Below are 27726 nucleotides of genomic sequence, written 5' to 3'. Positions count from 1 at the left end.
CGTTCTTCGTTCCTTTCGGTCGCACTTCTGCTAAGCTAGGATACACTCCCAGAGGGCGGCGGCCTAGCGTTTGCACTGCTGCTAAAAGCAGCTAGCGAGCGATCAACTCGGAATGAGGGCCCTTGTCCATAGCAACCAATCAGATTCCAGGTATTATCTTCTAGAAGGTGCTAGTTAAATGAGAAATAGAATCTGATTGGTTGTTATGGGCAACATCCAATCTTGCATAGAACTCTTATCTTAGTAAATTTACCCCCACATCTGTTCCATAAGAGGGGTAATGTGAGTGGTCTTTTGAAATACCTTCTTTAATGCAAGATAAACATCCCTTACTATGAGCTCTTGTTACAAAGACATGACTGTACACTGTACTAGAAATAACTCAGTGTGTACGGGCTTCTATGGGATCGGGAGGTCGAGCCGACAAATATTAAAACAGTATAAAAGATGATCTCTACCTTTGTAGCCATCATTATAAGCTATTTATTGACTAACACTCCTGCAACGAACCTGCATACACACCCATACAATTGTTAGACCATTTGCCCGATATCAGGTGACCAGGCCATGTATTGTGTAGGTGTACCAGTACTTCTTGCACTTCCCACCGGAGATTGAGAAAAGTCTATATTTAGCTTTGTATTTTTATTATTGGTGGGTGTAATTACGTTGCAGGGTGCCTGTGCTGTGCAGTGCTGCAGTAGCATGGATTCTAAATCAAAAGGGGGCCTGGCTGAGTAAGCCTTTTGATTAGCTCCTCCATACTTAATCTTGCACTCAGCCCTGCCAGGACCTGCCGGTTATAGTTCATGCTTGCAACATGAGCCCCTGGTCCTCAGTTCCTGGTTACAGAAGCCTGATCCTTGTTAGTACTCCTGTTGGTTCCTGGGACATCCTGCCATCCTGGGGCCAGATGTAATGAAGCCCGTGTTCAGTGGCTGGGATGCCGGCTGAACTAAAACATTTTTTTAAAGTGGCAATCACTTACAAGGAAAAACGATGCCTTGTAAGTGGTTGCTCCTTTAAAAAAAAGTTTGAGTTCAGCCAGCATCCCGCATTGCTGCCGAACTTGGGTATCATTACATACGGACCCTGGAATGCTAACATCTGCCAGAACCATGTACAGCTTGAGCCACAACCTCACAGCCATATCCTATAATCCTGGCCTGCTAACATCAGCCAGAACCCTGTATGGTTGGAGCCCCAACTTCACAGCCATATCCTGCATCCCTGGTCTGTTAACATCTGCCAGAACCCTGTATGGCTGAAGCCAAAACTTCACAGGCATATCCTGTAATCATGGCCTGCTAACATATGCCAGAACCCTGTATGGCTGGAGCCGCAACCATGCAGCCATATCCTGTAATCTTGGCCTGTTAACATCTGCCAGAATCCTGTATGGCTGGAGCCGCAACCTGACAGCCAGATCCTGTGTTTCCGAAGTTGTCACCACTTTGGCCAGATTTCTGTATGGTTGGGACTTTGTTACTTTAACCTCAAATCTTGCGTCCAGTGATCTCCAGACTGATTGTATAAGCCCATACTGTTCTGAGCATAAATCCAGGCCGTCACCTAAGTACCGGTGAGCATTATTATGGGAACAGCAGGTGACTGTTAGTGGTTGAAGACCTTGCGAGTAGTGACTCCAAGGGTCTTATGCAAATCAGTTCTGGTTATTGTAAAAGTTGTACCCAATGTCAGTATCCATGTAGTTGAGAAATTTTTTGCAACTGCCCATGCAAGAAAATGCCTAAAATCTCATATTTGCTTGCATCACACAGAGTGACCAGAAATGCAAGCAAAAAATTCCATTCAGTGAGCATCAGTGGTAGCTCCACAGGTAGGGCTATAGCGCAGTCCAAAATTCTAATAGGGGAGCCACACCAAATGCTGCCAAACATTGCTGGCCGTGACTCACTGACAGTTGGTGTGGTTCCCCTATTTGAATTTTGGACTGTGCTGCAGTCCGACTTCTGAAGCCGCCATTGGTAGGCGTGTTATAGGAGTGTTGTGGGTGTGTCAATGTGCACATTTGCACAGTCGCAATCATACAAAACCTTAGTCATACATAGAAACTGCATCTGTCACAGTGCTGGTGCAAGATTCGATGGTGGTATACGGATGCATCAATCACAGTATGTACGGATGTTAAAAGTGGGCATCTCAATCCTTGCACATCCAGCCACATGTATGTATACAAAGGAAGGAGTTTGTAGTGGCATTTGCATGAAATTGGACAAAGGCTTTTTTAATATATATTTCTTACATGTTCTATAAGACACTCATTTAGCCCTCTGCCTGTTTTCCCCATATATAAGTATTGTTTCACACATCTACATTCTAGGAGATAGGTACATTTTTGTTATGACATGTAATAAATTGACTAACCTTATAGTTTGTTTGTGTATAGACGGATTTATATGGTAGAACCTTATTATCTGTATAACAGTTTGTACATATTGCAGATGATCCACAATGATAAAAACCTTTAGATTTAAATTTTATGTTTTTCTGCTGGATTTATGTAAAAACTTTTCACCAAAATATCTTTAACATTTTTCTGTGTTTCGATATATAAAAACCGGTCTCTCAGAAATATATTTTTTAAAAATATATATTTATTGAGTTTTTCAATTTCAAACATGGAACCTAAGTAGTGTGTCGAGTAAACGTACAGTTTCCATATTTAAATAAGAGAAGAAGAAAATATGCATTTTGAGCATATAACAACAAACAGATACATATCCATTAAAAGACATGAGGATTAATATGAAATTGGGTACACATATAAAAATAAGTAAATAACCCATATTAATAAACTGCATGGGGTAAATTTACTAAGGTGGGAGATTTTTAGAACTGGCGATGTTGCCCATGGCAACCAATCAGATTATATCTATTATCTGCTAGAAGCAGCTAGATAAATGGTAAGTAGAATCTGATTGGTTGCCATGGGCAACATCACCAGTTCTAAAAATCTCCCACCTTAGTAAATTTACCCCCATGTGTATAATTTTTCTTGTACTTCATTTCCAACACAAATACCCTTAAGGTGGGTACACACTAGTAGATATATCTGCAGATCAATTGATCTGCAGATATATCTATGGACGGATCGGGCAGTGTGTTCAGCATACACACTGCCCAATCCGTCGGGGACTGACGTCATGAACTGGGCGGGCGTGTACACACGCCCGCCCAGTTCAGCTGTCAATCACCGCCGGCCGCCACAGCATGTGTACGGGCGGTCGGCCGACCGCCCCGTACACACACAGCGATGCGCCAATATATCGGTAGATATATTGGACGTCGGCTGTGCTGCACGGCCGACGCGATACGTCTGTGAACGACGGAGTTCACAGACGTATCGGCCGTACACACTGGCCGACGCTCCCGCGATATATCGGCCGTTCAAGAAAACGGCCGATATATCGACCAGTGTGTATGGGCCTTTAGAAATTAAAAAATGAGAAAGGTAAGAAAGCTTGGGAAGAACAAAAATAGAAGGGGGGAGGGAAGGGGTGGGGGAGTATAGTTTGTCTCTATTCGTAGAACATAGGTGGTCATGCCGAGTTGTTCGCTAGCTGCAATCGTTCGCTGTGCAGCGATGAGGAAAAAAATGGCACTTCTGCGCATGCGTATGCAGCGCAATGCGCACGCGTGACGTACTCTTACACCGGCCGATGTAGTTTCGCACAAGGTCTAGCGAAGCTTTTCTGTCGCTCTGCTGGCCGCAGAGTGATTGACATGAAGTGGGCGTTTCTGGGTGTCAACTGACCGTTTTCAGGGAGTGTTCGGAAAAACGCAGGCGTGGCTGGCCGACGTGTTCGTGACGTCAAAACAGGAAATGAACAGTGTGAGGTGATCGCAAGCGCTGAGTAGGTATTAAGCTACTCTGAAACTGCACAATTTTTTTGTAGCCGCTGTGCGATCCTTTCGCTCGCACTTCTGCTAAGCTAAAATACACTCCCAGAGGGCGGCGGCTTAGCGTTTGCACGGCTGCTAAAAGCTGCTAGCGAGCGATCAACTCGGAATGAGGGCCATAGTTATCTCAGACCATAAGTCCCAGTGAAGATACATAAGAATCCAGTATCTCTGTTATTAGTACAGCCAGTGCTTAAAGTGGTCCTACAGAGGTGGTGGGACTCACCCCCCCCCCCCTCCCACCGGCACCCATGTAATAAAGGTATTGCGGCGCGCGTCCCCAAAAGGGGTATGGTATCAAAAAGGGGCGTGGTCACACAATAGTTATGCCCACAGTAGTAGTACCCCTAACACACATAATGCCCACAGTAGTAGCACCCCTTAATACACATAATGCCCACAGAAGTAGCGCCCCTTATACAATGCCCACAGTAGTCGTGCTCCTTATGCAATGTCCACTGTAATGGTAGTGCTCACAGGGGTAGTGCCCATTATACAGAGCCCATAGTAGTGGTGCCCCTTATGCAATGTCCTCAGTTTTAGGGCCCCTTATGTCCCCAGGAGTGATGCCCCTTATGAAGTGACCCCTTTAAAATGCTCTCATTAGTAGTGCCCTTAATGGTAATGCCCCTGTGTAGTATTGCCCCCAGTAGTAATGTCACCTGTAGTAATGCCCCTAGTCATTTAGCCCCAGTAGTTATGCCCCTGGTAGTTTAGCTCCCAGTGGTAGTGCCCCAGCAGTTATGACCCCAGTAGTTTACCCCCCCCCTTTAGTTTAGCCTCCCAGTGGTAATGCCCCCAGTAGTTTAGCCCCTGTACTTTAGCCCTCATGTAGTTTGTCCCATGTAATTTAGCCCCCAGTGGTAATGCCCCCTGTAGTTTTGCCCCTGCAGTTATGCCCCAGTAGTTTAGCCCCTCAGTAGTAATGCCCCCATGTAGTTTAGCCCCATGTATTTTCCCCCAGTAGTTAGCCCCGTTAATAATGCCCCCAGTAGTTTATCCCCTGTAGTTATGCCCCCAGTAGTTTATCCCCTGTAGTTATGTCCATAGTAGTTTAGGCCCCTTGTAGTAATGCTCCCAGTAGTAATGCCCCCTGTAGTTTGCCCCAAAGTAGTAATGCCCCCAGTAGTTTAGCCCCTGTAGTAATACTCCAGTAGTTATGCCCCTAGTAGTTTAGCCCCTGTAGTATTGCCCCCAGTAGTAATGCCCCTCTGTAGTTTGCCCCCAGTGGTTTGCACCCTTGTAGTTTTCCCCCTTGTAGTTTAGCCCCCAAATAGTAATGCCCCCAGTAGTTTAGCCCCCTTGTAGTAATGCCCCCTGTAGTTTTCCCCCTTGTAGTTTACCCCCTTGTAGATTAGCCCCCAAGTAGTAATGCTCCCAGTAGTAATGCCCCTGTAGTAATGCCCCCAGTAGTAATGCCCCCTTGTAGTTTGCACCCTTGTAGTTTATCCCCCAAGTAGTAATGCCCCCAGTAGTTTAGCCCCTGTAGTTATGCCCCCTGTAGTTCAGCCCCTGTAGTTATGCCCCCCTGTAGTTTAGCCCCCTTGTAGTTTGCCCCCTTGTAGTAATGCCCCCAGTAGTAATGCCCCCCTGTAGTTTAGCCCCCCTGTAGTTTAACCCTCCTGTAGTTAAGCCCCCAAGTAGTAATGCCCCCAGTAGTTTAGCCCCTGTAGTAATGCCCCCAGTAGTTTAACCCCTGTAGTTATGCCCCCAGTAGTTTAGCCCCCCTGTAGTTTACCCCCAGTAGTAACGCCACCTTAGTTATGCCCCCAGTAGTAATGCCCCCCTGTGGTTTGCCCCCAGTAGTTTGCCCCCAGTAGCTTGCCCCCAGTAGTTAACCCCTTTATAGCTTGCCCCCTTATAGTTTGCCCCCAGTAGAAGCACTCACACATATAAAAATACAAAAAAACAAAAAACCACACCATACTCACCAAGCCGCACTCCCGCGTCCGACCGCTGCAGTCCTCCTGGCGTCCGCTCCTCGGCACTATGGGAGAGACATCATAATGTCTCTCCCACAGCACGCACTGACAGAGCTGGAAGCCGGAGCTTAGTAGTGAGCTCCTGCCTCCAGCTTCCGCTGTGGAGAGAGAGCCGGGTGCCCACTGGTAACACAATCTCAGCGGGCGCCCGGCATCTCCCTGCGGCGACGGGCACACATCGAGTTAGGTGTTCCGTCTCCAAGTGGAACTGATGGAACGCAGTTCCGTCCCGTTCCGGCTCACTTTAACCCCTGAGTACAGCTATATAGGCTCATAAGGCTGTCTGCATAAGCACAAAAAATATATAGTTAAGAGTCATCACACACCATTAGAAGCAGTAGAACTTGAAAAAGAGTCAAATATCTGGCATTGTATAGGAGGAGATTTAGTACTTATATAGGGGCCCCATTTCTTGAATTTTTTTTCAACCTCTTGAGGAGAGTTATCTAAAGCACCATATTCATCATACAACTGCCCTTGACAGTAGGTCCTCCACCTCCACCAAACTCGGTGTATGTCTAGTTATTCAGGAACTGAGGATCACTTTTTTTGCTACCGTGACCAGGATCATCAGAAAAGGGATTATCGATTTTTGAATGTAAGGTAATGTTCCATACATCAAAGTTGGCAAATAACAGTGCAATAGGGTTAAGAACAACCTTTAAGGCAAAAGATGTATTAATGTAGTTAATTATTTTGTGCCAAATTTTTTTAATGTGACCGCAGGACCATAAATTGTGATAAAGGGGGTCTGGGACTCCAGGTCGACAACAAAAAGGTCGACACACCTTAGGTCGACGCCAATTGGTCGACACACCTTAGGTCGACATGGACAAAATGTCGTCATGGACGAAAGGTCGACAGGAACAAGGTCGACATGGGAAAAGGTCGACATGAGTTTTTTATGTTTTTTTGGTGTCGTTTTCTTCGTAGAGTGACCGGGAACCCCAATTAGTGCACCGCGTCCCCTCGCATGGCTCGCTTCGCTTGCCATGCTTCGGGCATGGTGCCTTCGCTCCGCTACCGCTTCGCTCGGCACAGATTACCATTCCAATCGTAGTCCACGTGGATCGTTAAGTATGAAAAGGTTCCAAAAAAGAAAAAAATCGTGAAAAACTCATGTCGACCTTTTTCCATGTCGACCTTGTTCCTGTCGACCTTTTGTCCATGTCGACCTTTTGTCCATGTCGACATAAGATGTGTCGATCAATTGGCGTCGACCTAAGGTGTGTCGACCTTTTTGTTGTCGACCTGGAGTCCGGATACCGATAAAGGTTGGCCGAAAAGTATCTACATTTTCGGACACCTCCCCGACTCGGCCTGGACAAAATGACTCCTCTGACTGTGAGATACATACGCCCTGTCCAAAGTCTTTATATGTACCTCCTGAAGAGTGGAGGACCGCACAGTGCGAAGAATCCTCTCATCATAATATTTAAAAAGTGTGCCATCTCTTTGTAATAAAGGTGTATCTCCACTCCAAGCATCTGTTGCTTTTTGCCAAATTTTAGTAGAAAGTGGTTTCAAAAGTAACAGGTATACATCTTTGGCTTTGTATCGACCCTTAATAAATTTGGAAAAAATACTGTAGGAAACAAAGGATCTATGGTGAAGGGAAAAGAGGTGATGGGGGGAGGGAATGTACATAGTGAAATAGCTGCATAATGGAGAAACAGTAAAAATCAGGGAGGTCATATTTTTCCCGTAGATCTTTGAATGAAAGCAGATTGACCCCTGGATCAAATACCTGAGCTATAGCTTTAAGACCTTTCAATCGGAGGCATTGGAAAACAGGGTTTTCCATAGTGATGTGCACCGGAAATTTTTCGGGTTTTGTGTTTTGGTTTTGGATTCGGTTCCGCGGCCGTGTTTTGGATTCGGACGCATTTTGGCAAAACCGCACTGAAAATTTTTTGTCGGTTTCGGGTATGTTTTGGATTCGGGTGTTTTTTTTTTACAAAAAAACCCTCAAAAACAGCTTAAATCATAGAATTTAATGGTCATTTTGATCCCATAGTATTATTAACCTCAATAACCATAATTTACACTCATTTCCAGTCTATTCTGAACACCTCACACCTCACAATATTATTTTTAGTCCTAAAATTTGCACCGAGGTCGCTGGATGACTAAGCTAAGCGACCCAAGTGGCCGACACAAACACCTGGCCCATCTAGGAGTGGCACTGCAGTGTCAGACAGGATGGCACTTCAAAAAAATAGTCCCCAAACAGCACATGATGCAAAGAAAAAAAGAGGCGCAATGAGGTAGCTGTGTGACTAAGCTAAGCAACCCAAGTGGCCGACACAAACACCTGGCCCATCTAGGAGTGGCACTGCAGTGTCAGACAGGATGGCACTTCAAAAAAATAGTCCCCAAACAGCACATGATGCAAAGAAAAATGAAAGAAAAAAGAGGTGCAAGATGGAATTGTCCTTGGGCCCTCCCACCCACCCTTATGTTGTATAAACAGGACATGCACACTTTAACAAACCCATCATTTCAGCGACAGGGTCTGCCACACAACTGTGACTGAAATGAATGGTTGGTTTGGGCCCCCACCAAAAAAGAAGCAATCAATCTCTCCTTGCACAAACTGGCTCTACAGAGGCAAGATGTCCACCTCCTCCTCATCCTCCGATTCCTCACCCCTTTCACTGTGTACATCCCCCTCCTCACAGATTATTAATTCGTCCCCACTGGAATCCACCATCTCAGGTCCCTGTGTACTTTCTGGAGGCAATTGCTGGTGAATGTCTCCACGGAAGAATTGATTATAATTAATTTTGATGAACATCATCTTCTCCACATTTTCTGGAAGTAACCTCGTATGCCGATTGCTGACAAGGTGAGCGGCAGCACTAAACACTCTTTCGGAGTACACACTGGAGGGGGGCAACTTAGGTAAAATAAAGCCAGTTTGTGCAAGGGCCTCCAAATTGCCTCTTTTTCCTGCCAGTATACGTACGGGCTGTCTGACGTGCCTACTTGGATGCGGTCACTCATATAATCCTCCACCATTCTTTCAATGGTGACAGAATCATATGCAGTGACAGTATACGACATGTCAGTAATCGTTGGCAGGTCCTTCAGTCTGTACCAGATGTCAGCACTCGCTCCAGACTGCCCTGCATCATCGCCAGCGGCTGGGCTCGGAATTCTTAGCCTTTTCCTCGCACCCCCAGTTGTGGGAGAATGTGAAGGAGGAGCTGTTGACGGGTCACGTTCCGCTTGACTTGACAATTTTCTCACCAGCAGGTCTTTGAACCTTTGCAGACTTGTGTCTGCCGGAAAGAGAGATACAACATAGGTTTTAAATCTAGGATCGAGCACGGTGGCCAAAATGTAGTGCTCTTATTTCAACAGATTGACCACCCGTGAATCCTGGTTAAGCGAATTAAGGGCTCCATCCACAAGTCCCACACGCCTAGCGGAATCGCTCTGTTTTAGCTCCTCCTTCAATCTCTCCAGCTTCTTCTGCAAAAGCCTGATGAAGGGAATGACCTGGCTCAGGCTGGCAGTGTCTGAACTGTCTTCACGGGTGGCAAGTTCAAAGGGTTGCAGAACCTTGCACAACGTTGAAATAATTCTCCACTGCGCTTGAGTCAGGTGCATTCCCCCTCCTTTGCCTATATCGTAGTTAGCTGTATAGGCTTGAATGGCCTTTTGCTGCTCCTCCATCCTCTGAAGCATATAGAGGGTTGAATTCCACCTCGTTACCACCTCTTGCTTCAGATGATGGCAGGGCAGGTTCAGAAGTTTTTGCTGGTGCTCCAGTCTTCGGCACGCGGTGGCTGAATGCCGAAAGTGGCCCGCAATTCTTCGGGCCACCGACAGCATCTCTTGCACGCCCCTGTCGTTTTTTAAATTATTCTGCACCACCAAATTCAATGTATGTGCAAAACATGGGACGTGCTGGAATTTGCCCAGATGTAATGCATGCACAATATTGGTGGCGTTGTCCGATGTCACAAATCCCCAGGAGAGTCCAATTGGGGTAAGCCATTCTGCGATGATGTTCCTCAGTTTCCGTAAGAGGTTGTCAGCTGTGTGCCTCTTATGGAAAGCGGTGATACAAAGCGTAGCCTGCCTAGGAACGAGTTGGCGTTTGCGAGATGCTGCTACTGGTGCCGCTGCTGCTGTTCTTGCTGCGGGAGGCAATACATCTACCCAGTGGGCTGTCACAGTCATATAGTACTGAGTCTGCCCTGGTTCACTTGTCCACATGTCCGTGGTTAAGTGGACATTGGGTACAACTGCATTTTTTAGGACACTGGTGACTCTTTTTCTGTCGTCTGTGTTCATTTTCGGTATCGCCTGCCTAGAGAAATGGAACCTAGATGGTATTTGGTATCGGGGACACAGTACCTCAATCAATTCTCTAGTTCCCTGTGAATTAACGGTGGATACCGGAAACACGTTTCTCACACCAAGGCTGCCAAGGCCTGAGTTATCCGCTTTGCAGCAGGATGACTGCTGTGATATTTTATCTTCCTCGCAAAGGACTGTTGGACAGTCAATTGCTTACTGGAAGTAGTACAAGTGGTCTTCCGACTTCCCCTCTGGGATGACGATCGACTCCCAGCAGCAACAACAGCAGCTCCAGCAGCAGTAGGCGTTACACTCAAGGATGCATCGGAGGAATCCCAGGCAGGAGAGGACTCGTCAGACTTGACAGTGACATGGCCTGCAGGACTATTGGCTTTCCTGTCTAAGGAGGAAATTGACACTGAGGGAGTTGGTGGTGTGGTTTGCAGGAGCTTGGTTACAAGAGGAAGGGATTTAGTTGGCAGTGGACTACTTCCGCTGTCACCCAAAGTTTTTGAACTTGTCAATAACTTCTGATGAATGCACTCCAGGTGACGTATAAGGGAGGATGTTCCTAGGTGGTTAACGTCCTTACCCCTACTTATTACAGCTTGACAAAGGCAACACACTGCTTGACACCAGTTGTCCGCATTTCTGTTGAAATAATTCCACACCGAAGAGGTGATTGTTTTTTTGTATTTTGACCAGGCATGTCAATGGCCATATTCGTCCCATGGACAACAGGTGTCTCCCCGGGTGCCTGACTTAAGCAAACCACCTCACCATCAGAATCCTCCTTGTCAATTTCCTCCCCAGCGCCAGCAACACCCATATCCTCATCCTGGTGTAATTCAACAGTGACATCTTCAATTTGACTATTGGGAACTGGACTGCGGGTGCTCCTTCCAGCACTTGCAGGGGGCGTGCAAATGGTGGAAGGCGCCACCTCTTCCCGTCCAGTGTTGGGAAGGTCACGCATCGCAACCGACACAATTGGACTCTCCTTGGGGATTTGTGATTTAGAAGAACGCACAGTTCTTTGCTGTGCTTTTGCCATCTTAACTCTTTTAAGTTTTCTAGCGGGAGGATGAGTGCTTCCATCCTCATGTGAAGCTGAACCACTAGCCATGAACATAGGCCACGCCCTCAGCCGTTCCTTGCCACTCCGTGTCGTAAATGGCACATTGGCAAGTTTACGCTTCTCCTCAGACGATTTTGATTTCGATTTTTTGGTCATTTTACTGAGCTTTATTTTTTTGGATTTTACATGCTCTCTACTATGACATTGGGCATCGGCCTTTGCAGACGACGTTGATGGCATTTCATCGTCTCGGCCATGACTAGTGGCAGCAGCATTAGCACGAGGTGGAAGTGGATCTTGATCTTTCCCTATTTTACCCTCCACATTTTTGTTTTCCATTTTTTAATGTGTGAAATTATATGCCAGTAATATATCAATAGCAATGGCCTACTACTATATATACTGCGCACAACTGAAATGCACCACAGGTATGGATGGATAGTAAACTTGACGACACAGAGGTAGGTAGAGCAGTGGCCTACTGTACCGTACTGCTATATATTATATACTGGTGGTCAGCAAAATTATGCACTGTCCTCCTACTATATATATACTGTGGAAAACTTAAATGCACCACAGGTATGGATGGATAGTATACTTGACGACACAGAGGTAGGTAGAGCAGTGGCCTACTGTACCGTACTGCTATATATTATATACTGGTGGTCAGCAAAATTATGCACTGTCCTCCTACTATATATATACTGTGCAAAACTTAAATGCACCACAGGTATGGATGGGATAGTATACTTGACGACACAGAGGTAGGTAGAGCAGTGGCCTACTGTACCGTACTGCTATATATTATATACTGGTGGTCAGAAAAATTATGCACTGTCCTCCTACTATATATATATATACTGTGGAAAACTTAAATGCACCACAGGTATGGATGGATAGTATACTTGACGACACAGAGGTAGGTAGAGCAGTGGCCTACTGTACCGTACTGCTATATATTATATACTGGTGGTCAGCAAAATTATGCACTGTCCTCCTACTATATATATACTGTGCAAAACTTAAATGCACCACAGGTATGGATGGGATAGTATACTTGACGACACAGAGGTAGAGCAGTGGACTACTGTACCGTACTGCTATATATATACTGGTGGTTAGCAAAATTCTGCACTGTCCTCCTACTATATACTACAATGCAGCACAAATATGGAGCATTTTTCAGGCAGAGAACGTATACTGGTGGTCACTGGTCAGCAAAACTCTGCACTGTCCTCCTACTATATAATATTGCTGGTCCCCAGTCCCCACAATAAAGCAATTAGCACACTGAGCACAGATATTTGCAGCACACTGAGCACAGATATGGAGCGTTTTTCAGGCAGAGAACATAGATATTTGCAGCACACTGAGCACAGATATTTGCAGCACACTGAGCACAGATATTTGCAGCACACTGGGCACTGATATTTGCAGCATACTGAGCACAGATATTTGCAGCACACTGAACATAGAAACTGAGAGGACGCCAGCCACGTCCTCTCACGATCATCTCCAATGCACGAGTGAAAAATGGCGGCGACGTGCGGCTCCTTATATAGAATACGAATCTCGCAAGAATCCGACCGCGGGATGATGACGTTCGGGCACGCTCGGGTTAACTGAGCAAGGCGGGAGGATCCGAGTCTGCTCGGACTTATGCAAAAAAGGGTGAAGTTCGGGGGGGTTCGGATCCCGAGGAACCGACCCCGCTCATCACTAGTTTTCCATTCCCGGAGTGAACATCGGGTTTCCCCAGAGAGGCAACCAAGGTGAATGACGGGGGTTGTGATGTCATTTTGCATTTACAGACCACCATGCTTCATAAGTGTCTTTGAAAAATATCTTGTTATATATGTGTTTGGGACAATGTGTCCTAGGAGTGTGCAATAGAGCTCCCGGGGAAAAAGGGGCAAGAACAGCACAGTCCACCAGAATATCTGTATAGATATTCTGCTCCGTCAACCAATCAAGAGCATATCTGAATAAGAGAGCTCAGAAGTAATGGGTAAGGTTAGGGAGACCCATTCCTCCATCTATATTAGGCATTTGCAATGGGTATTGATCGTTGGGTCGACACAACTTAGGTTGACAGTCATTAGGTCGACCACCATTGGTTGACATGCATTAGGCCGACAGGGTCACTAAGTCGACATGGTCATTAGGTCAACATGTACTAGGTCAACAGGTCAAAAGGTTGACATGAGTTTTTTTTGCTTTTTTTGGTGTTGTTTTCTTCGTAAAGTGATGGGGAACCCCAATTAGTGCACCATGTTCGCTCGCCATGCTTCGGGCAAGGTGCCTTGCTGCGCTCGGCACAGGTTACCATTCCCAATTGTAGTCCACGTGGATCGTAAAGTATGAAAAAGTCAAAAAAATTTAAAAAATTTGAAAAACTCATGTCGACCTTTTGAACTGTCGACCTAGTACATGTCTACCTAATGACCTTGTCGACCTAGTGACCCTGTTGACCTAATGCATGTCGACCAATAGTGGTCGATCTAATGACTGTCGACCTAAGTGGTGTCGACCTAATGACCATATCCCTTAGCAATTTAGCCTGTGAAATCCGTGGATTCTTGGATTTCCAAATAAAACTACTGCAGACTGGCATTATGCGTGTAATGTCCTTTACAGTTAATTTGATAGGTAACAATTGCATTATATATGTCAATTTATGGAATATCACAGTTTTGATAACCTCCAATCTGCCAAGTAACGATAAAGGCAAGTTATGCCAATGGTCTAATAATTTTTCCATAAGGGAAATTGCCGGAAGGTAGTTAAGTCTGTATACATTTTCAATCTTATCAGGGATTTTGGATGCCCAAATATTAATTATTAAATATTTAATGGTACATAAGTTAACTGTAGCTGGCAAGATAGGTCTAGGTCCCCTCAGGACGAGAAGTTCTGATTTGTTAATATTAATTTTGTAGCCTGAACAAGCTCCCAAATTGAGTGATGATTTTAAGGACAGCAGGAATAGAGTGTTCGGGATGGGAGAGGAAAAGGAGCCTATCATCAGCAAAGAGCGATATATGTAGATCTGATTCACCTAAAAGAATTCCTTGGTAGAGGGGGGAATGCCTAAAAGCAATGGCATGGGGTCCAAGTGCAAGGGCAAATAACAAAGGTGAAAGGGGGCAACCCTGTTTTGTCCCACGCAATATTGGGAAACTTGCGGACATCAATCCATTACAAATTATTCTAGTAGTAGGAAAGGTATAAAGAGTTTTAAGAAACATTTTGAATTTATCTGGGAAGGAGAACCAAGATAGAGAGTCGTACAAGTGATCGCAGTGCACCATGTCAAAGGCTTTTTCTGCATCCAAAGATAAAATTGCCTTAGGTACATTTGACACAGTGCATTGGGAGTCCTGCACCACAGCTAAAACCCGTCTAATTTTAGTCACAGAATTCCTGCCCATAACAAAACCCATCCGATCCCGGTGCACTATCGTGGCTAGAACCAATTTTAAACGTTCCGCCAGTAATGTTGTCAGGATCTTGTAATCCAAGTTCGAAAGTGATATTGGACGATATGAACCGGGATTAGACAGGTCCCTGCCTGGTTTTGGAAGGACACGTAAAGTAGCAGCATTAAAATAGTTTGTGAGTTTTCCTGAAGATAATACACTATTGTAAACCGATACAAGGACAGGTACAATGTTAGGAGATAATAATCTATAGAACTCAGAAGTGTAACCATCAGGTCCCGGTACCGTCCCGCATTTCAATGTGGATATAATTGTCAAAACTTCCTGGGCAGTAACATCTGCAGTCAATGTTTTACCATTGGCCTCTGATAACTGTGGGAAAGGTAAACCCTCCCAAACTTCCGACTCGCTTTGGGAGCAGGAGGGGGGTGAAGAATACAGGGTCTATCTGCATTAGAGAGTACAGAGGCTATCTGCATTAGAGGAGGTGATAGATCTGTCTGGCCCCTGAAGGGGGTGGATGGTGGACGGAGATCGTTGGCCCAACAATAAAGTAGACATTAATTTACTCGATTTGTTCCCAAATTTATGGAATTTGAATTTACCCCGGAATGTATATGAAGATTTCATCCTACAGAACAAATTTTCAAACACCAGTTTCGCCGCGTTATAGTTTTTTCTATTAGAATGGGAGGGGTGACCTATGTAAGCCTGAAAAGCCAAAGCGAGAGTCTGTTGGGCTACTAAAAATTATTTTGTAAGTTTCTTTTTACATGACACTGAGTGGGAAAAAGTTCACCCCTTATCGTAGCCTTTGCGGCCTGCCAATATAGCACTGGATCAGAATGAAACGTCTCTAAATTTTCCTTTGCAAAACGCTCCCAAGCTTTTGTCACCGCTTGTTTTAATGTTTTAGAAGCAGCCAATGACGATGGACACCTCCAAGTAATAACGTCACTCTGTTCCCTACCAATAAATACATCCGTCCATATAACTGCGTGATCAGACATAGATATAGTCTCCATTTCAATTTAAGAAAGTTTGGAGAGCAATGAGCTGGACATCAACATATAGATAATCCTAGAAAGTGTGCCCCTTGCGGCTGACAAACAGGAAAATTCCCTCTCTATGGGGTGCTTAACTCTCCACATATCCAGCAATAACATTTGCTTAGCTAAGGCCGGTACCCCAAATTTAGGGAGTTTATTACTCGACTCCTTGTGGAATTGTTTATCTAGGTGTGGGAGAGAAACAAGATTAAAGTCCCCGCAGAGGGGTATAGGCATATCTATGAAAGGGGTAAGAAGTGTCACAATATTTCGGAAAAAGGACTGTGAATAAGTAGTAGGAGCATATATAGTCAAATATATAAATTTCTGATGTTCATACTTAACATGGCATAGCACATACCGTCCCATAGGGTCAGGTTTAATCTCAGAAACCTCTATCGCTAGGTGTTTTGCAGCAAGTACAGTAACCCCTCCGTGCCTTCGAATTATGAGATGCTGCAGCTAACAACTTCCACTTAAGCATGTTAAGTTTGAGGACCTCAGTGGGTATAAGATGTGTTTCTTGCAGGAATATAAGATCAACATGAAGCTTATGTAGGTACATTCATATGCATTTACGTTTCAGGGGGGAGTTAATGCCCCCATATTCCAACTGCATATCCTAAGAGACATTGATAAACCACCTCTGGCTACATTGCGTTATAACAGACGTCAAAAACCGTTGTATGGTCAGAGAAATGGACAAATTCAAAAAATCCAGTATGAGAGACAATATAGAGAGTAGAGAGGGTGGCAGGGAGACAAAGGAGGTGACAACGAAAGATGCCAGTACCTACCAGGGAGAAGACAAACATAGAGAAAACAAACAGTCTGAAGAAAGGAGAAGAATACATTCTTAACAAGTAATGATTTCCTTCAAAAATATTACATGTAACTAAATATAGTAACCAACATCTCAAGCAGAGAATTGCTCCTAAGCAAACGCACTCTCGCAGTGGTAAACATTCTTTAACAAAGCATAGAGCTGTCTAGTAGAAACCTCGGAGCCGGGTGTGTGAAATTGTAACTAGGTGCAAAAGAAAGCAGCAAATATAACAATATGCCAACATGAGGAGGAGGCGAGCAACGGGAGTAGAAAGGTTAACAACCTGAAATTTGCAAACAACCGCCTACCAAATTGGGTAATGACATGAGGAACTGTGGTTTGACATTACAAACACTAGTGGTGTATGGGTAAAATAAAGCCATATGTTCATCATTCACAGTCAGACATCCCAGCACTGCAGCCCAGAGCACCAGATTCCTCTAAAGGAAATGCTTCAGCATCAGACACCGTCAAAAATTCCTTAAATGCAGAACTGTTGTAAAGGCGCAGTCTGGCAGGCTATAACAAAGCGAACTTGCGATTCTCTTGTACGAAACGGGAACATAAAAGTGCAAAGTCCTTTCTCATTTTTGTCAGTTCGGCCGAGTAATCCTGGAATAATAGTATCTTGTGGCCCTCCCAGGTCACATTACGATGTCTGCGTGATGCGGACCAGATCAATTCTTTATGAAGATAGTTGAGGGTGTTAAATATCACTGCACGAGGTCTAGCACCATCCTGTGGCCTGATCAGGCCAATTCTGTGGGCTCATTCTATAACAATGTCCTCACATCTATCTTGAATATGTAGTAACTCAGGGAGCTTGAGTTTAATAAAATCGAACAGTTCTTGACCCTTTATCGATTCAGGGAGCCCAATAGATCATGTTGCCGGGATCGATTTTCAAGATCTTGTATTTTATTATGCAATGGATATATGTCTTTTGTATGTTTAGGAACAGAGTGCTTCATCTCTGTCATATCTGCAAAAGTTTCTCCCAGTCTGTGTCCCGTATGTAAAGGTCGCTGAGTAAGATGCAAGAGCTGTTTATTGAGAGGACCTATAGCCAGGCATATACTGTAGCACTAACCATGTACCCATACGTTACTGGGGTGTCAGGAGGTGGTAATGTCTCTTCCAATGTCACAGAGGAACAGGGCTGAGGGTCCCCCTCAGAATGATTGCCTACCTCATGGCTGGAGAAGCTGTCTCCCTTCAGGTGGTGAGGCTAGGTGGCTGTAGGAGCGCTGGAGATGGCGTCTAGCACCATCTTTATTTCTGTATGACACCGCTCTTTCTCCTTTTGTGTGTGGCTTTTACTGCTGGGCATCGGGGAGAAGTATCTGTCCATGCAGTGGACAGTATAAGCTACTGGAGCGGGTGAGTGCAGCTCAGTTTGGAGGCTATTATAGCCGTGAAATAGCTGGCAGAGCGCGGTCAGCAGCAGAGCTCACTGCTTCAGCTGCCACTCATGAAGCAGCCGGAACCAGAAGTCAAATATTTTTTATAAAATTGAGGTTGTTAAATGCGCCAATGTTTTTTAATAAGATTTTCTAATTGTTTATGCTGAGTGGTATATTTTGTAATAAATGGTGCATTATCTGAATGATTGTTGGTCTTCCTCGTCTTTCCTATTAAGGCTTGTGACCTCATCATTTCCCTGCTTTTCTTTTCTACTTTTTGTATTTCTTCCAAGTTGTAACCCTTACTCATAAAATGTTGTTCCATGCTTCAGCTTTAACTTCAAATATCCCCAAATCTGAGAAATTGCACCTCAACCTCTGAAATTGGTTGTTGGGAATGCTCCTAATCCAATTGTAATGGTCTAAGGATGGTTCATCTCCATTCCAGATAAATAGATTATTACCTATGTATCAGGACCTGAGCACTAGACTGGCACTCCACTGTTGTCCAGTCCATACCAATGAATTCTCCCAGTGTGCCATAAATAGATTTGCATAGCTGGTTGCCAGTCTAGTGCCCATCGCTGTACCAGTTAATCGGACATTAAAATCTCCTCTATACCAAAAATAATTATTTTGTAAAACCAGATTGATCCCCTCCAAAATAAATTGTTTATATTCTTTCATTAAAATATTCTTATCTAAATGGTATGCAACAGCCTCTATTTCTAGTTGAAGTTTAATATTTGTATAAAAAGAAATGACATCTGTTTTTATTAGAAACCATTCTGGTTCCAATTTCACTTCTATTAGGTTATTTATGGTAGCTGTAGTATGCTCCAAATATGACCGTGTCTTACTCTCAAAAGTTCAATTTTATGATCTAAAAAACATGATGCATTTGCAGTTCCTGCCACTTTGTGGTATCCTGGTGTTTTTTCTTTATATTTATATACTTTAGGTAATATATAAAGTACAGGGATCGATGGTTTTAGATGTATACAAATTCAAAAATACCTGTAACATTTTTTGGATATTGGGGTGACATCACCCCTCAATTTCCTGTACGTTAGAGATCTGTCTTAAAATGTCAGTGTTCTAATCATCTCTATTTAGTATCACTATCTTGCCCCCCTTGTCTGCAGGTTTTATTATAATTTGGGCATTGTTTCTAAGAGCTTCTATATATATTATAAATATAGCTTCCCAGTAATTTTTTGTTAAATTTGAAAATATTCTAGTTATAAAATTTTTCTCTTACTAATTTTTCAAATGTTTCCACATAACATTCATGTTTATGGTGTGGAAATAAAGTAGACTTCTTTATTAAATACTTTCACTGATAGATCTACTGTCTCTTTCTTTACCTTTTCCTCTTTTTTTTATCAGCGAAGAACCGTTTTAAGGCAAGCTTCCTTATACATTTTTGCAAATCTATAAACATCTCAAAATCGTCAATTTTGTTCGACAGTGTGAACTTGAGACTTTTTTTTAAGTGCAGTAGCTCTTGTTCATCCAGTGACAAAGTGTTATTGCTAAGTTAATAATTGTAATTTTAGTTGTTTCTTTTAGTAGAGCCTTATTTTTATTTACTGTACCTTGCTTGAATTCTCTTAATTTATTTTGCTTCTTTTTAGATGTATTTAAGTGAACACATGCTCTTTCCCCCCTTTTTTATTTTATAGGGCCTAATTATTGCGATGGTGTCCACTTCCTTCCAAAATAAAAGCTTCAGGAGAATTGATAACGAGTTTTAGAAAATGTCCACCTCCAAAATTACAACCCATAATTGAACAAGGTAAATTATGTTTTCCCCTCTCATCCACAGAACCCACAAGCTGCTGCCACACATCTGCACCGTCCTGTTGTGCCCTGGAAACCCCATCATCAACTCATACACAGGAAGAGAACTCGTGAACCATACTCCTTGGCAGGTTGTCTCATCATAAAACACACTGCAAGAACAGCTAATGGTCAGGATGTAATGAAGTCCGAGTTCCATGAGCTTGCGGGATGCAGGACGAACTCTGATTTTTTTTTTTTAAAGGGGCAATCACGTACAAGGTTAAACCATGACTTGTACACGATTGCCCCTTTAAAAATTGTCTGAGTTTGGCTGGCATCCCGCACACGGATTTCATAACATCCTGGCCAATGTCTGAACATCCACACCCAGCTCATTTGACAATTGCCACAGTATTTGCCTGGTGTTCCCTTACCCTCGTGACACAAGCCTGATATTACAAGGATGTAAGGAGCTCCAGAACAACAAATAAATACAAAAAACATTGGGGTAAATTTACTAAGATGGGAGCTCTATTTAGGATGGGATGTTGCCCATAGCAACCAATAAGATTTTACTTGTCATTTACCTAAACCCTTCTAGAAGATAATACCTGGAATCTGATTGGTTGCTATGGGCATCTTCCCATCTTAAATAGAACTCCCATCTTATTAAATTTATCCCATTGTCTTTATTGAAATGAATATTACATTTCTAAAATATGATGCATTGCTACACGCATTCTAATTTTTTTACATTTTATAAACAGAGATGTTTCAAGGATGTTTAACATGATTACACGTAACTGTTTTGTTTGTCTCAACCCCAGTGAAGTGCAAAGGAAAATTTGGACAGGTGGCTTAATTTGAAATGTTATACAGTCTGGTGACTCCATGCTGATAAAATACATGGCTATTTTCCACATCGCCCACTCTCATTTACCTAACCACGCTACAAACTGAGCAATTTCAACTCATCATGATGCAAATGGCAACAATCTAGGAACAAAAGAATTATGACAAATGAATCTGGTTTTGTTATCGTGACATTTCATATTTAATTTGATGGGATTTATGTAAAGAAATGTTGTAACAAACAAAATCTGACCACTAAAAAGATTTAAAATGTAATTTATACGGGAATACGGAGACAGAGGTTAGCAAAAGAAAATCAAAAATGGCTGTAAACCTAGAGAACAATAAAAGGTCATAACTTTATGTGAGGCTATGAAGAACATAGGCAGTGGTTCTCAAACTGTGTGCCATGGGACACTTGCAGGGATGCCTCAGGTAGGTGGTCCAGGACCAATTCAAACTATTTATTGTCAATGTAATAAGCAAAACTAGTGCTTGTGGCCAGAGGCGGAACTAGCAAGCGGCAGACCCAGGTGCGACAAAATGCTTTCCCCCCCCCCCCCCATCCCATCCAAGTCCACCCCCTCACCCCTTGAGAGGATCTGGTGAGGGGGACCTGCTCAGGGCCAGAGAAATGGATACCTAGCAACAGTGCCGTAACTAGACATTTTAGCACTGTGTGCAAGAAACGGCATCGGAGCCCCACCCCTGCATGCAAAACAGGGGCAGTGCGCGCCATAGGCGCGCGCAAAAATACATAGTGGCGTGGCTTCTGGGGAAGGGGTGTGGCCACAAAATAATACCAATTCCTAAAACGGTGCACAGTAGTCTCCATTCTTCAAATTACGCCACACAGTAGCACCACAACACCAGGTAGAGACCCTTTTACACCTTACAGCGAACAGATTCCTCTTTTTACACATTACGGCAGACAGCGTCCCCTTTTTACACATTACGGCAGACAGCGTCCCCCTTTTTATACATTACGGCAGACAGCGTCCCCTTTTTACACATAACGGCAGACAGCGTGCCCTTGTTACACATAGCGGCAGACAGCGTGCACTTTTTACACATTACGGCAGACAGCGTACACTTTTTACACATAACGGCAGACAGCGTGCCCTTGTTAAACATAGCGGCAGACAGCGTACACTTTTTACACATAACGGCAGACAGCGTCCCCCTTTTTACACATTACGGCAGACAGCGTCCCCTTTTTACACATTATGGCAGACAGCGTACACTTTTTACACATAACGGCAGACAACGTACACTTTTTACACATAGCGGCAGACAGCGTGCCCTTGTCACACATTACGGCAGACAGCGTGCCCTTGTTACACATTACGGCAGACAGCGTGCCCTTGTTACACATTACGGCAGGCAGATTCACCCTTTTTACACGTTGCGGCAGGCAGTCCCCCGTTTTTACACATTGTGGCAGGCAGATTCCCCATTTTTACACATTGCGGCAGGCAGATTCCCCATTTTTACACATTGCGGTAGGCAGTCCCCCCTTTTTACACATTGCGGCAGGCAGTCCCCCATTTTTACACATAGCGGCAGGCAGTCCACCCTTTTTACACATTGCGGTAGGCAGTCCCCCATTTTTACACATAGCGGCAGGCAGTCCCAACAAATAAAGAAAGAAAGAGACAGAAAGAAATAAAGAAAGAGACAGAAAGAAAGAAAGAAATAACGAGAAAGAAAGAAAGTAGAATTATACTTACCCTCTCCGCTGGCTCAGGCTCCTCGTGCAGCTTGACGATTCCCGGGCAGTAGACGAGGTGGAGGAGGGAGCCGCAGCAGCGCTGTGTTATTGGTGGAGGCGCTGCTGCTGCTGCCCCCCTGCTTCACTATAGGCTGTTCTTGGAAGACAGCCTATAGTGAAGCAAAGGGGCAGCAGCAGCAGCACCTCCACCAGTAACAAAGCGCTGCTGCGGCTCCCTCCTTCACCTCCGTCCTCCTCCTTCCCCCGTCCGTGCCGCTGCTCTTCTCCTCTGTGGGCGGCTGTGTGCTGCGGGCAGCAGTTGCCCACAGCGCACAGCGGCATGTAATGAGTCAGTTTGACTCATTACATGCTTGGGCCCCTGGACAGAGGCGGGCCCCAGTGCAATGCACTGCTTGCCCTGCCGGTAGTTCCGCCTCTGCTTGTGGCTGCCAATCATAAAATATGTGGACAAACAGAAGCAAATATTGTTCCTCACCACATAACTGAACCTAAGGATAACATATAAACATAATGTACTTCATTTTAAAAAGTTCTACATTTCTCAATAAGAAACTTTTGGCCTAGGGGTGCCATGAGAAAAATTCTGATACTCTATGGCGCCGTAATTCAAAACAGTTTGGGAATCACTGACATAGGGAAAACTTTAGTGTATACCTCTATACTAAACTAAGCCGCAGATTACCCCTTAAAATAAAAATGACATTAAATTGGGCAAAGCAGCCATTTCTTAATCAATACATTTCTATTGAAAAATGTAGAAAACTAAATAATCAGTGTTAATGCATAGTAAGTACATGTTAAAACAGAATTTGTGACCTAAAACTTAATTCTTCCAAAAAAAAAACCACAGCAAGGGATAACTCAATTAGTCAACCAATATTAAAGACTCTAAAAGGGGGGAACTCCGAGCTTCCAAGGTCCATACAATAAATACTATACCTCCCACTGACACCCACTGGTAAAAGAACTAATGGGGATATTTGTCAAAGCTTGGAGAGAGTTGAATTATCAACCATTCAGCTCTTAACTGCCATTTTTCAAACACAGCCTGTGAGGTGAGAGTTAGGAGCTGATTGGTTGGTACTTTATCTCCCCCTAAACATAAACATAATACTCAACTCATGCCATCACAGGAAATCCTGAAATTGCCATGTGACATCCGCCAGCCTGACTGCCACACGCCATGCACCCCAAAGTAGACTGGAACAACCTATGTTGCAAAGTCAACATAAAGCTAGATTTGCTGAAAAAATATGACCAGAATCACTATAACATTATTCATTAAATGACTGCACCAATGTTCTTAAGGCCCTAATAACCACCAATAATGTTATTTTTATAGCGCAATTTGGAAGGAGATCTGTTACTAAGTCTTCTTGATTTTACACAGAGACAATAATACCAGAGTTCACCCAATCACTATAAAATTCCTTAAAAGATTTTATTGTTTTAAAACGTCAATAAAATTCAAATCAGCCTTATATTGAAGACTTCTAACCAATTATATTTTCCCAAATCAATCAGACCAGCAAATTCTTTCTTATGGACTCAAATGGACCTCTCCACATGTGGCGCACCCAAGAACCGCCTAGCAAATATTAATATAGGTTTATAAAAATCTACAAACATGTAAGAACACACTATAAAGCATAACAGAAATGACACATGCTTTAAGTAGGATCAAAACCACCCCAACTCATTCAACAGCCATTACCATTTCTCCATACTGTTCTACACTATCGAGTAACATTATTATGACCACCGGCTAATGGCCAGAGTAACCACCGTGTGCAGCACGGACAGCAACTAGATGGGCTGACCTGTCATTTTAGACACGTCTGGTAGCCCCCAGGTTCATTTTGATGGTGAGCTGCTCCACTGTAGCGTGTCAGCCGGCCCTCACGCACCTTTGTAGCCGACATTCACCTCTCACATCAATAGCACTTGTTGCTCCACAGCTTCCATGTTGGTTATTCGAAATGGTGCCATTTGTCCAGTCACGATACACCTTCACCACAGCAGCACGCGAACAGGTCACACACTGCGCTGTTTCAGAAATACTGCCACCCTTGGCCCAAAAGCCGATAATCATCCCTTTTTCCAACTCGGATAAATCGCCCCTTTTACCCATGACAGCAACGAATGATATGTGTGCAGAGGGCCCATCGCACACCTTATATACCCACCAAGCCAGCGCACAACACCTGACGTACTTCATGAGCTACATGCTGCTGACGTCAAATGTAGGAGGTGGTCGTAATAATGTGACTCGTCATGTATATCTTGACCAAAAGACTAATACAGTAGACTAATTTAAACATGCTTGGGATAGGCACAAGAATAGCATTAGATAACTAAGGATCAAGAAGGTTGAGGTTTTCTTGAATTATTAAACTAATTAAAGTTGGTATTATGGCAGACAACAAATAAAGGAAACAGATAAAATACAGCAATAACATGCAAGCAAATAAATCATTTGCTGGTACTCAACTCTCCTGAAAAAGTACTCCCAGATGGACTGGATTATTTCCCGTCAGGGACCAATTGGCCTATAATTGATTAAAGGAGAGCGCACCAATCAACTAAAAGCGTCCATTATTTCCACTTCAACATGGTTTTACCAAGGTGCTTTTACCCATCATTTCAATGCTGGGTCATTTTGCCGGTCCCTGTTTAACACGTACAAGCAAATACAAGCAAATATCCGGGTCAAGAATTTCTACCCGGTAATTTGCGGATCAACATGGGTATTTCGTCTGTGTGAAATGGTCAACCTGGGTTGAAATTTCCGGGCCTTCGACCCCGGTAAATTCCAGGGTTGAAGTCTCGGGAATTTCTACCTGGGTTGACCCCTTTACACAGAAAAAGGATCCATGTTAATCGTCAAATTACCAGATGGAACTTCTTCACCCAGTAATTTCTTATTCTGTGTGAAAAGTGTATGCTTGCTCTTTCTTCCTTTATTCCCAGCTCAGAACCAGGCACAATGCTGCGGAATGATGGGCAGATCAGTGCAGTAATATCCATTAAGAAAAGTCCATTCTCAATAGTAACAACTAAACAAGTTACCATTTTCACCTACTAGTAGTAACTGAGTTACTAGAAAATAATAAATACATGCTAATGGCTAATTTTGTTTTGATTTCAGAATATATATATATATATATATATATATATATACAGACACACACACACACACTATATATATATATATATATATATATATATAGCAATGCAGGGACTGGCACTCCTTAGAATCCAAAAAAACAGTAAAGGTGCCCAGGTGCCGAATGTGGCAATTGGTAGCAAAGTGAAAGAATGCGGCACTCAGAGGACTTCATTTGGAGCAGCAATCTGGTTTAGAAATTAACCTGTAACTTCGTAATATTGCAGGAACAATCCTAATTGTATTTTCTAGCAATATTAAACATTGCAACCTGTGTGCAAGAACACAGGTGAGCTTACTATATTCAGTGATTTACCTGAACGATTTACCTGAATTGTAGAAGTGATATTCTAGATCTTTGCTGTAATATTCGTGGCATTGTGTGAAGACCTGTAAGAATAGAATTAGAGAATCATTGCTCTAAGCCCTGGCTATTGTTTGCATAAACACTTCTACATCAGAGGTCAGCAGAATGGAAGAAGCCATCACTCAATCTTATCACCAACAGAAGCAGTTCACACTTTTCCCTGTACCTGCACACCTGTGCGTCTGATACCATCAGTCTTACACAAGCCAGGTAAGAGGTTCCTATTGAGGAGGCCTGCTGCTTATTTCAAGCTGAGTGTTTGTTTTGCCTGAATGTCTGTAATGAAACAAAGAGGATTTAATCACGTTAAACAAAAGGTTTTAGCTGAAGCCTGGAGAGGGTGAATAGAGGTTTCTTTTTCTCTATGTTCCCAGGTTAAGTTTCACCTCTCCTCTTCCTTCACCTAAAGCCTGAAATTTGTGGGAGTCCCTACCTCCACATGTTGTGACAGGTGTGTCCTGCTGAGCTCATTGGACTTAAGGTATGAAACTCCTGCTTAGAATTGTAAGGTTTCTACATGGGTGAATGCCTGCATTGTACCACAGCCGCAGAACATAGGTGGAACTGCTGCATAGCATAACCTGTTGTGGTTTCTCAAGGACTGGAGTTGGCAAACACAGCTCTTGATGGCTGGCAATTGAGGGTTATCGCTGGTAAAGTTACACAGCCGTTCTCACAGCCAAATTAAAACAAGTTACTTGATGGTACAGTAAGTGATTTAGTGGCATATTTATTATCAACTAAACCTACCGTAAGTATAATTTCTTATTGTCACTATTTGTAGCAATAAAAACGTATGCACCATCGAGACATACTATTGACTGCATTGCTGGGACTTGTGTGTGCTCATTTTTGTATCTTGCCCAGTGAGTATTCATTCCATACCATATATGCTCCACAACACATGTACGTTCCAGCCCGCAGCAGCCACTGGAATGAAGGATTTCTGGATACAAGAACCTACATCTGTACTACATCACCTCAGACAGGAAAAAGATGTGGCCCTTTGCTCTTAACCCTTTCACTACCATCAATAGAGATTTACAGCAGAGTCTCCCAAACGCCATTACAGTCCAGGTTTGAAGGATATCCATGCTTGAGCAAAGGTGACTTAATAAGTATCTTAGTCCATTTGATATAACCATCTGGACTCAAGCATGGATTTCCTTAAAACCTGGACTGTAATGGCGGAGGTTGGGGAACTGATTTACTATCTAGTGACACAAATCTCACAACGGTCAGAAGAACATTTATAATATGTTGGCAGGTATTCACTTCCTTAACCATTCTAAGATGTAGGTGATGGCCACCGTTTAGAACAGACTTGGACCCAATTTACTTGTAAATAGAGTCTTCTTGGAGATATGATCACCATTTAGAGAAGCCTTGGCCAACCTGCGGCTCTCCAGCTGTTGTAAAACTACAAGTCCCATCATGCCTTGCTACAGCTTTGCTATAAGGGAATGCTAACACTGTGGCAGGGCATGCTGAGATGTGTAGTATCACAACATCTAGAGAGCCACTGGTTGGCCAGGCCTGATTTAGAGACATAGCTAAGCATTGCAGTCTGTTAAAGACCGCCGTACCCATTGTTACGGTTCAAAATGTCCACCAAGCATCCACAAAAAGACATATAGCTTTTAACTCTTTAAAAACCATCAGGAAGTGATAGCATGGTAAGTCTATATATGGTTACTGAAAATATGGGATGGGAACCCTGACCTTCTGAGATTTTCTACTGGAGTGGCAGCTATAACAAATGATAGATAGATAGATAGATAGATAGATAGATAGATAGATAGATAGATAGA

The 27726-nt window shown here is 43.5% G+C and overlaps 1 long non-coding RNA gene across 1 annotated transcript in view; it reads right to left on the bottom strand.

Moving 5' to 3' along the window:
* Window positions 1–26856, bottom strand: part of LOC134980507 (uncharacterized) — a 72699-nt gene extending 45843 nt beyond the window's left edge. Inside the window, exons 1-3 of the long non-coding RNA XR_010190418.1 lie at window positions 26801–26856; window positions 26082–26191; window positions 25878–25938 (exon numbers count right to left, since the gene is read on the bottom strand). This is a non-coding gene — a long non-coding RNA (uncharacterized LOC134980507). The remainder of the gene's footprint in view (window positions 1–25877; window positions 25939–26081; window positions 26192–26800) is intronic.
* Between the last annotated feature and the right edge of the window lie 870 nt (window positions 26857–27726).

This window comes from Pseudophryne corroboree, chromosome 12 (genome assembly GCF_028390025.1).
Source record: "Pseudophryne corroboree isolate aPseCor3 chromosome 12, aPseCor3.hap2, whole genome shotgun sequence".
Lineage (NCBI taxonomy): Eukaryota > Metazoa > Chordata > Amphibia > Anura > Myobatrachidae > Pseudophryne > Pseudophryne corroboree.
Note: the sequence above shows the minus strand (reverse complement) of the source record. Positions and strands in the feature narration are given on the sequence as shown.